Source organism: Pseudopodoces humilis, chromosome 3, assembly GCF_049639895.1.
Source record: "Pseudopodoces humilis isolate 2021_Gansu_Grassland_sample_001 chromosome 3, ASM4963989v1, whole genome shotgun sequence".
NCBI lineage: Eukaryota > Metazoa > Chordata > Aves > Passeriformes > Paridae > Pseudopodoces > Pseudopodoces humilis.
Genome location: NC_142202.1, coordinates 570,001 through 578,434, shown reverse-complemented (window position 1 = coordinate 578,434; position 8,434 = coordinate 570,001).

The window sequence follows — 8,434 nt, the reverse complement described above, 5'->3', positions numbered from 1 at the left end:
GGCAAGTTACCTGCTGGAGGTTCCAATCTGGTTAAGAAAATTCCTGTTTATCCCTGCGGGCACAAACACCGCTTCCATTATCCTGCCTTCCTCCTCGCCTTTGTCGGCCCCAAAACAAAAAGCTGCTCTCGGATCCCGGCGAGCCCGCGGCGGTCACGGAGCTGTCCTCGTTAGAGAAGGCAGAAAACGGGGAGAGAGGTGTGCTGGGAGATAAAACATCTGGGTTAGCAGCGTGGAGTGGGCTGGGACTGAAGGCACCTGGAGGATCCCCTTGTCCCAGCAGCAGCAGCAGCAGCAGCAGAGGTGGGAAACACGGAGGAGCAGCTTCCCGGGGGTCCTGCTCCAGGGGCATGTGCTGCCAAACCCCTGAGGGGGCTTTGGGCACAGATGCCCCCCGAAAGCAGCGAGGTCTGCCCAGGGGCAGAAGGCAGCACCGGCACCGCCCCAGAAGCACTTTCAGAGAAGCCCCCTGGAAGGGTCTGTGTGCCTGGGAAACCAGGATGCTCTTGGGAGGAGAATTCGGGGAGGGGTGAACCCGGGGGCTCCCATCCCTCCACAGCTCCTCTGGAACATAAATTCCATTTTTAAGCAGCCGGGAGCACGGGGAAGCCCCTGGGCCTTGCCAGGCGGCGGCTGTGAGAGGCCAGGGCTCCTCCCTCGCGCTCTCTCTCAGCTTCGCCGCCTGCACACAGCCCCACGCACACAAAGATGAGCACTTTATTTAGAAAAGAATAAAGAAACCCATTCCACGCCGGGAGTTGTTTAGATAATTGATTTCCCTCGGACTTACAAGCACTAAATAACAGCCAGCGAGCCACATCTCCCAGATAACCTTTTCCTTCAAATCTCCCTTCCAGAGGCTTGGCCTTTGGCAGAGGCGTCGCTGGGAGTGCGGCTGCGGCGGGCTCGGAGGCAGCTCCTAGGTAGGACCTCGCCGAGAGAAAGCCGTGACGATTCCTCAAGCAATTATTTTTCCCCCGGTACCCTCTGCATAGAGAGAGGTAATTAACTGCCTGCCGGCCTCCACGGATCCGGGGCGCGGAACGATGCGGCACAAATGTCATAATTAATTAGCGGCTTAACGCCAGAACGAGCGCGGCAAAGGCGCCGCCGACATTCGGGCCCTGGCTGGTGGGGACACTGCCCGTGGCAGCCTGGACAGCAGGAGGAATTCCTGCAGGGAAAGGGTATCCTGGGGGGTTGGGGAAGCCATCCCTGGAGAGCCCAGGAGGGCTGGAGGCGGCACTCGCTGCTCCGGGCAGGGCCAAGGTGGGCGATGGGCACGGCCGGGACTCGCTGGGCCGGCATGGCCGTTCCAGCCTCGGCGGTTCTGGGATCCCAGCACGGAGCACAAACTGCGGGAAGAGCGGCTGGAGAAATGAGGAATAACCTGTCCAAACCCCTGAGGAGCTGGCAGGGACAGCCCACACCGGGGTCACCCCTGGGCCAGCACAGGCCGTGCCCAGCCCTGCCCAGGGACAGCGTGAGTCCCTTCCTGGGGACAGTGTGAGTCCCTTCCTGGGGACAGTGTCCATCCCTTCCTGGGGACAGCGTGAGTCCCTTCCTGGGGACAGTGTCCATCCCTTCCCGGGGACAGTGTGAGTCCCTTCCTGGGGACAGCGTGAGTCCCTTCCTGGGGACAGTGTGAGTCCCTTCCTGGGGACAGTGTCCATCCCTTCCTGGGGACAGTGTCCATCCCTTCCTGGGGACAGTGTCCATCCCTTCCTGGGGACAGTGTCCATCCCTTCCTGGGGACAGCGTGAGTCCCTTCCTGGGGACAGTGTCCATCCCTTCCCGGGGACAGTGTCCATCCCTTCCTGGGGACAGTGTCCATCCCTTCCTGGGGACAGTGTCCATCCCTTCCTGGGGACAGTGTGAGTCCCTTCCTGGGGACAGTGTCCATCCCTTCCCGGGGACAGTGTCCATCCCTTCCTGGGGACAGTGTCCATCCCTTCCCGGGGACAATGTCCATCCCTTCCTGGGGACAGTGTCCATCCCTTCCTGGGGACAGTGTCCATCCCTTCCTGGGGACAGTGTCCATCCCTTCCTGGGGACAGTGTCTGTCCCAGCCCTGCCCAGGCACCAGGACCACTCCTGTCCCTGGGTTTGGGGAGGATGGCCCTGACACGGCCACCAGGCAGCTCCAGCACAGCTGGAACAGGGGACAGGGCTGAGCTGGGCACAGAGACCCTGGATGTCACACACTGATGCTGTCACACCCTGAGGCTGTCACATACACCCTGATGCTGTCACACACACCCTGATGCTGTCACACACACCCCTGATGCTGTCACACACACCCTGAGGCTGTCACACACCCCCTGATGCTGTCACACACACCCTGATGCTGTCACATACCCCTGATGCTGTCACACAGCCCCTGGTGCTGTCACACACCCCTGATGCTGTCACACACCCCTGATGCTGTCACACACCCTCTGATGCTGTCACACACCCCCTGATGCTGTCACACACATCCTGATGCTGTCACACACCCTGATGCTGTCACACACCCCCTGATGCTGTCACACACCCCCTGGTGCTGTCACATACCCCTGATGCTGTCACACACCCCCTGGTGCTGTCACACACCCCAGGCTGTCCCACACCTCCCCTGGACAGCAGTTCCTTTCCCAGGGATGGAAGAGGGGCTCAGCAGGATGGAGTTAGGAGCTTCCCCCTGGGCCGAGGCTGACAGAGCAGGGATGAGTCCTTGGGCAAGGCCGGCCCCAGACCTGCCCTCCCAATTAAAACCGGGCCAATTAAAACCATCGAGACCGGCTCCCGGCAGGAGCCCAAGCCCAAGAAGTCCCTGAGGAAGCGCCCAGCCGTGCCCTGGCTCCCTGGGCAGATGTTCCCGGCACTGCTGGGCAGCGGGGAGGGATGGCACAGCCCTGGAGCCCAGCAGGGCACGGATCCATGGGACACCTCCATCCCTGCCCTGGCCAGCTGGGATCCGGGCGGGGCAGCTGGGCCCGGTCCGGGCAGTGCAGGAGCCACGGGCAGAGGCAGTTCCATGGTGACAGCAGCGATCAGAGCCGGGAGGGAACAATGGGCCGGAGCGGGAGCTCGGGCTGCGGAAGAACGATGGCCTTGAGGAGGAGAAAACGCACGGACGGCCCTTAACTCCGCTTTCCTCTTGTTTTAACCTCGTGAAGTCTTTTATTAACCCCCTCTGGAAGAGGCCAGCACCTCTGCAGGGTCTGCCGGGGGGCTTTGTTCAGGTGTGAAACTTCCCCGCTGTTTTCCCAGGCGTGGCTTATTCCAGCACTTCAACATGGGGATGTTTCCAGGGATTCCCCCCACGGAAAGCGCCGACTCCTGCAGGTGAGAGCCCCAAAACAGCGCTTTGGGAATGTTCATCATGCCCTCAGGGACCATGCAGAGCAGAGTTCCACACGGGAATGCTGCTCCTCCCGACGGAGCGGCCGCTCCCCAAAGCTGGGAAGGCGCCAGCAGGGCACTCACCCTGGAGCTGCCACAGCCCCCGGGAATTTCCCAGGGAACAGCTTCGGATCCAGGCACAGGTGGCTCCAGCAGCAGGGATTTCTGCGGAGGAAGCCTGGGAGATGTCTCCTACCTCCACGTGCTCGTCTCCCTCGGGATCACATCCTTGGTGAACGCGGTTTGACAGACTCCTCCTGGCCGTGTCTCGTCCTGCTCCATTATTCCCATCTCCGTTATTCCCTGCTCCTTTATTCCCATCTCTGTTATTCCCATCTCTGTTATTCCCATCTCTGTTATTCCCATCTCCGTTATTCCCATCTCTGTTATTCCCTGCTCCTTTTTTCCCTGCTCTGTTATTCCCATCTCCGTTATTCCCTGCTCCTTTATTCCCATCTCCGTTATTCCCATCTCCGTTATTCCCATCTCTGTTATTCCCAGCTCTGTTATTCCCATCTCCGTTATTCCCTGCTCCTTTATTCCCTGCTCCGTTTTTCCCATCTCCGTTATTCCCATCTCCATTATTCCCACCTCCATTATTCCCACCCAGGATCAGCTCCTCCCCGGCTGTCCCACAGCCCCCGGCTCCCTCTCTCTCATTCCCAGGATGCGGTGGGGCGTTCCCAGCGCTGCAGGGTCCGGAGCCCCGGCAGGACCGGGCAGGGCCAGGAGGGGTCGGGCGGGTCCGGCGGTGCCGGGGCCAGCCCGGGGCTCGGGGATCTCGCCAGGCTCTGTCTCCCGGTGATGCCGCAGCAGGACCGGCCGTCACAGCCCGGCTCCCACTGCTTTATCCCGGGTTTGTCCCACCTCTGCCCTGTCTGGCTCCAGCTCCTGCTCCAGGATCAGGGAGCGAGCCCTGAAGCTGCAACTCAAGTTGCCACTGGCAGGGATATAAATATCCCGAAATTCCAGCTGATCCCCCTTTCACACCCACAGCTGCGCCACTGGAGCAGCTTCCCTGGCTCTCCACGCCCCTGGGAAATGACACATTCCCCATTCCCCCCTCAGGACACAGTCCTGCTCCTCTGGGCTGCCCAGAAACGAGGGATGCACTTTTCCTCCAAAAGAGGGGATTTCTCCCCACTTCGGTGCTCCGGGGCCCCGGGTCACTGTGGTTACTCCTAACTGTGCATGGAATGTGGCTCTGATTTTGGGAGCCATGGAAATCATCCTCCAGGAAGTCTCTCTTCTTCATGACTCCCCCTCACGGTATCTTCAGCTAACCCAAACAGGTTTTCCCATCCTCCTGCTGTTCCCATTCCCAAGAAAATCCGTGCACCAGGCTGGGGCCTCGTGCGGCCCCAGCTCTGCTGGGAGATGAATTTCCCAGCTGGAGGAGGCTGCCCCAGCCCTGAGCCCTCCCTGCCGGCCCAGGGATCCCTCCTGGGACAAAACCCAGCCCAGCCCAGTCCCAGCAGCATCAGCAGCAGCAGCAGCACAGCGTCCCCTGTGTGAGCCCAGCTGCCACGGGAGCGCTGGAATACCCTGGGAGATCCCGGGGCTGCCATCCCTGCCCACGGCAGGCAGCCTGGAACAGGATGGTCCCTCCCATCCCAGCCGGGAATTCCAGGATCACCCCACAGCCCAGGCCAGGTAAAACCCATGGGAAGCATCCACGTGCCACGTGGAAGGGCTCCCATTCCAAAGGCAGGAGCAGCACAAACCAGGAGGGAATTGAAACCTGGGAGTAACTCCGGATTTTCCTGGTGTTCCCTGACCCACACTGCAGCCACAGGGAAAGCCAGCCCTGTTATTCCCACTGATTAAACCAGGAAAACAGTATGGGATAAAACCACAGCCTCAACAAAGGGAGAGAGGCCATGGGCCCAGCACAGAGGAGCCGGTGGCAAACGCTGCTGCCAGGTGGGAACGGGGCAGGGATCAGGGATTGGGGATCAGGGACTGGGGATCTGGGATCGGGGATCACGATCCAGGATCAGGGATCAGAAATCTTGGCACAGAGCTCTGCAGTGCCAGGGAAATATCTGCATTCTGTTATCTGAGGAGAAGCTGGAGGAGATGCCATGGGAATATCACACAGCCCTGGAGCGTTTTCTGTCACCTCAATAATTAGGAAAAGCTTTAAAAGCAGCTCTGGGATATTTCACTTTCCTGCTGCCTGCACTGGAACCGGCTCTGCTGCCATCCAGGCACTTTTCCCTTTCCAGAGACTTTTCCCAGCTGGAGCTGAGGACACAAGACATTCACCTGGACACGTCCCCTTCCACAGGCAGGAGGGAAGCTGGCTTGTCCCCTCTGTGCCACCCAAGCCGCACGGGAAAACATCCATCCATCCATCCATCCATCCATCCATCCATCCATCCATCCATCCATCATCTATCCATCCATCATCCATCCATCATCCATCATCCATCCATCCATCATCCATCCATCATCCATCCATCATCCATCCATCCATCCATCCATCCATCCATCCATCCATCCATCATCCATCCATCATCCATCATCCATCCATCATCCATCCCTCATCCATCCATCCATCATCCATTCATCCATCATCCATCCATCCATCCATCCATCCATCCATCCATCATCCATCCATCCATCCATCATCCATCCATCCATCATCCATCCATCCATCCATCCATCCATCCATCCATCCTCCATCCATCATCCATCCATCCATCCATCCATCCATCCATCCATCATCCATCCATCCATCATCCATCCATCCATCCATCCATCCATCATCCATCCATCATCCATCCATCATCCATCCATCATCCATCCATCCATCATCCATCCATCCATCATCCATCCATCATCCATTCATCCATCCATCATCCATCCATCCATCATCCATCCATCCATCCATCCATCATCCATCCATCCATCCATCATCCATCCATCCATCCATCCATCATCCATCCATCCATCCATCCAGCCAGCCAGCCAGCAGGAATTCCAGGGACGGGTGTGCCAGAACAACCTATTCATTGGGGGGTGTTATCCCGAAAAAGTCACATAAAGAAAAACCCACAAGCACAGGGATAAACGTTATTCCACAACAGTTCCATCATGGAGAGAGGGCAGGGAACCCTGTGGGTGGACAGGGAGAGAACACCCCACAAACCTGGCTGTAGGGTAAACAAAAACCCCACAAACCTGGATGTAGGGTAAACAAAAACCCCACAAACCTGGCTGTAGGGTAAACAACAACCCAAACCTGGCTGTAGGGTAAACAACAACCCCACAAACCTGGCTGTAGGGTAAACAACAACCCAAACCTGGCTGTAGGGTAAACAACAACCCAAACCTGGCTGTAGGGTAAACAACAACCCCCCCAAACCTGGCTGTAGGGTAAACAACAACCCCCAAACCTGGCTGTAGGGTGAGCAACAACCCCACAAACCTGGATGTAGGGTAAACAACAACCCAAACCTGGCTGTAGGGTAAACAACAACCGCACAAACCTGGCTGTAGGGTAAATAACAACCCCCAAACCTGGCTGTAGGGTGAGCAACAACCCCACAAACCTGGATGTAGGGTAAACAACAACCCAAACCCAGCTGTAGGGTAAACAACAACCCCCAAACCTGGCTGTAGGGTAAACAACGACCCAAGCCTGGCTGTAGGGTAAACAACAACCCAAACCCAGCTGTAGGGTAAACAACAACCCCCAAACCTGGCTGTAGGGTGAGCAACAACCCAAACCTGGCTGTAGGGTGAACAAGAACCCAAACCTGGCTGTAGGGTGAACAAGAACCCCCAGAGCTGTGCCAGGCCCTCCTGCTGTGGCTGTGCCACCGCCGCACGTTCCTGCCGGGCACTCCTTGCCCAGGGCTCGGTTTCCTGGGCAGGGACGCGGCGGCGGCCGCAGGAGCAGTGGGGTCCCTGCGCCGCTGTCCCTGCACAGGTTCATTTCTTGCCCTGCCTGTGCACAGCCCATTTAGCGCCACTTCAAACTCCTAATTCCGGGCTTTACCTGGAAATGGTTTCAGAGAGCGCTGGAAACCCCGGGTTACTTTTCCAATCTCACCTCGTCCTTAGAAAGCAATTCCTTAAGCCTCTGCTTCCGAGACCCTTTTAATCTCTGCAAATTATTGGTGAGAGCCGAACGGAGGCGAACTGCCACCGCAGCGCTGTCACCGCGCCGAGAGAGCCCGCCGCTGATTATTTAGAGGAAACCGTCGCTTTCGGGGCGAGAAATAAATTAGCATTTATACTGGATTATTGAAAAACGCCCCCCCAAAAATCAGCCTCCATCTCGGTGTCAATTGCGGCTCAGCGAGGTCGGCACCTCCGCCGTGCCGGGCACGGGATGGCGCAGCAAAGCGTGTGGAAATGAGCCCCGAACGTGTCATTACTGTCAGGGAGCCACGCCGGGCTGGGAAATAACCCCTGCACTCCTGGAAATAACCCCTGCACTCCTGGAAATAACACCCGCACTCCTGGAAATAACACCTGCACTCCTGGAAATAACACCTGCACTCCTGGAAATAACACCTGCACTCCTGGAAATAACCCCTGCACTCCTGGAAATAACACCCGCACTCCTGGAAATAACACCCGCACTCCTGGAAATAACACCTGCACTCCGGGAAATAACACCTGCACTCCGGGAAATAACACCTGCACTCCTGGAAATAACACCTGCACTCCTGGAAATAACACCCGCACTCCTGGAAATAACACCTGCACTCCTCGAAATAACACCTGCACTCCTCAAAATAACACCTGCACTCCTGGAAATAACCCCTGCACTCCTGGAAATAACACCTGCACTCCTCAAAATAACACCTGCACTCCTGGAAATAACACCTGCACTGCGGGAAATAACACCTGCACTCCTGGAAATAACACCCGCACTCCTGGAAATAACCCCTGCACTCCTGGAAATAACACCTGCACTCCTGGAAATAACACCCGCACTCCTGGAAATAACACCTGCACTCCTGGAAATAACACCTGCACTCCTGGAAATAACACCTGCACTCCGGGAAATAACACCTGCACTCCTCAAAATAAC